Source organism: Neophocaena asiaeorientalis, unplaced genomic scaffold (assembly GCF_003031525.2).
Source record: "Neophocaena asiaeorientalis asiaeorientalis breed wild unplaced genomic scaffold, Neophocaena_asiaeorientalis_V1.1 scaffold91, whole genome shotgun sequence".
Classification (NCBI taxonomy): Eukaryota; Metazoa; Chordata; class Mammalia; order Artiodactyla; family Phocoenidae; genus Neophocaena; species Neophocaena asiaeorientalis.
Window position 1 is genome coordinate 458,754 of NW_020173198.1, and position 2,909 is coordinate 461,662.

A 2,909-nucleotide genomic window follows, 5' to 3' on the forward strand; every position below is an offset into this window, starting at 1 on the left:
TTCCATACTTCTGAGTGGACTCATTCTCCTGTAGTCCCCTCCTTCTGGATTCCTTTACTGACTTGATAAGATCTATTGATTATCTGACTTCTTTTACTCATCATTATGTCTGTGAGGGTTTATCTATGTTATTGTACACAGCTGTGTAATAGTCCACTATATAACTAACCACAATTTTATTTATCCAGTCTGTCCACTGTTTATGGACATTTGGCCAGTTGTTAGCTATTTTGAATAAAGCTGCTGTGAACATTCTGTAAACGTCTTTCGGTGGCTGTATGCAGTCATGTCTGCTGGGAATACATCCAGGGGCAGAACTAGAGTCAGACAGTATTAGTTATACTGCCTCAGTCAATTTAGGTCCTCCAAGGAGAAGATGCCAAAGTGAAATCAGAAGTGTAAGAGATTGACAGGGGGCAATTCCTGTGAAGGATAAAGGAGACAGGGAACAAGAACAGGCATGGAGAGCCTCCAGATCACAAAGCAGGTCTGACCACTATGAAAGCTCTGCAGTCTCAGCCAGGCTGACAGGGAGCAAGGCAGGAGTAACCCCCTATCTAGTAGCCCTGCCAGGCACAGTCATGGGCTGGGAGCAGCCTGGGGAGAGCATGGCCTCAGCATGAATGTTGTGATCCATCCAAAGGTGTAGCCAGCCACTGGAGGCTACTGGCCAGCTAGCCTCTTTGCAGCAGACTCTCTTGAAGGGAGACTGACTGGTGTACCACCAGGGCCACCACACTACCAAACAGTCTTCCAAAGGAGTTGTACCAATTTAAGCTCCCATTAGCAAAGTATGAGAGTTCTGGGTACCCCACATCCTCACCAATCCTTGGCAAGGTCAGTGCTTTCCGTTTTAGAAAATTTGGTAGCTCTCTAGAGGGATCGTGGTGGTTTTAAAATTGCCTTTCCCTGAAGACCAACGAATCTGAGCTCCTTTCATATGCTTTTTGACTTCTTAGATGTTCTCTTTTGTGAAGTGCCTACTTAAGCCTTTTTCGCACTTTAAAAAATGGGTCGTCTTTTTCTTATTGGTTTGTAGAAAGAAAGTCTTTATATATTCTGGATACAAATCTTTGTCAGTATATGTATTGCAGTTATCCTCTATGCTTTTTTTAAAAAAATATTTATTTAGGCTGTGCCGGGTCCTAGCTGTGGCAGGCAGGATCTTCATTGCAGCATGCAGACTTAGTTGAAGCATGTGGACTCTTTAGTTGCAGTATGCGAACTCTTAGTTGTGGCATGCATGCAGGATCTAGTTCCCCAACCAGGGATCAAACCCGGGCCCCCTGCATTGGGAGCGCAGTCTTCCCACTGGTCCACCAGGGAAGTCCCACCTTCTCCTATACTTTGGCTTGCTGTTTCCCCCTTTTTTTTTTAACTTTTTAATTTTTCTGTGACATTTATTCCTGGGCCATAAGTTTCTGTTTCTTCCATTTCTTCTGGGATATCTTTTTCTTCTGTGCAACGTCCTCTTCTGGTTTAGGAACAATCTGGTTTTTTTTAGTAAGGATCATCTCAGTGTGGCAGGGAGAGCTCATATATGGTTTGATCCGACCGTGAACTCTGTAAGTTCTATGTCGTATCTTGGGGGCTTTGTTCAGCTGGATGTTCTCAATGACCAGAGAATCTACATCTAAGCCCTTGAGTTCAGCATTAGTCTCTGCATTTTAGAGCCTGTGCAGTAAAAATTTAGCACTCTTTTTGGGTCACCGACCCTGCGTCCAGCCCCACTGTTTGGCCTGGGCACACCAACCAACTCCACCACTGTAACGATGGAATGGCACACATTGCTTCTTTAAAGTGACATCCTTCAGATACTTGGTGGCTTTTTGGATATGCATACCCTTAATGGCCTGGGCAGTTTCATGAATGTTCTTAAAGTGAACACAAAGATCTGAACTTCTTAATTTGCATGATTTTGTGGGGTTTTCTGGGTCAAGTGAATAGCACACCATTTTTAGAGGTCACCTCAGGCCGCTTACCAGAAAAAGTGCCCTTTCTCCTTCTTAATGGTGTTTTTTGCTGAACAACTGAAGAGACTTCTTTGAATTCCTCATATACATTCTACTACCTTCACCTTGGAGCTTTCAAACTCCTACTTATCCACATTTTAGATACCGCTTTCTCCTTGAAGGCTTTCCCACTTCTATTGTACTAATCTGGCTCACTAGGCCAGGGATTCAAACCCCCTCAAGACTCTCTCTGTCCACTTCCTACCTCTGTGTCAGTTTTGTTCGCTCAGGCCAGTTTTTTGCCTATAGAAGGAAAAGTGGTCCCATAGTTCCTCCATTTGCATCTTTGTTTTCTCCTGCCTGTAAGGGACTGCCTCTCCTCCCTTAAATCCAATTTTTAAAATCCTGATGAAGAATTCAGGCAGCTCGACCAGCCTCAGGTCACTCATGAGCCCTGTAGCTAGAAAAGAAAGAGTGCTAGAGACAGCAGCCGCCCCCCAGACCTACAAGAGAGTCTATGCAAAACCAGTTCTCCTAAAAACAAGAAAGTGAGTTTCCCAGAAGCAGGAAGGGGTAGGTGGGTAGACCCAGCAGGAGGAAGCTGCTGTGGGAGGATGCTGGGGGAGATTGTCACTGTTGGGGGCTCACAGGGAACAGCCCTTGTCTCTGTCCAGAAGAAGCTCTTCTGCTCCGTAAAGCGGTTTATCAACCTTTCTGTAGTGCCAAGAGGCAGCTGAGGCCTTCTGTGCTTGGTGGGCACAACTCTGGGAGGTCACTTTGTGCCAATCCAAGAATGTGAACTTCAAAACTTGTACATAGGGAATTCCCTGGAAGTCCAGTGGTTAGGACTCTGAGCTTTCACTGCCGAGGGCCCTGGTTCCATCCGTGGTCGGGGAACTGAAATCCCGCAAGCCGCGCAGGGCGGCCAAAACAAACAAACAAACAAAAAAAAACTTG

General features: G+C 45.5%; 1 pseudogene; it reads right to left on the bottom strand.

The window, feature by feature from the left end:
• Positions 1-1,400: 1,400 nt before the first annotated feature.
• LOC112399410 (60S ribosomal protein L17 pseudogene) lies at positions 1,401-1,955 on the bottom strand (annotated as a pseudogene).
• Positions 1,956-2,909: the final 954 nt, after the last annotated feature.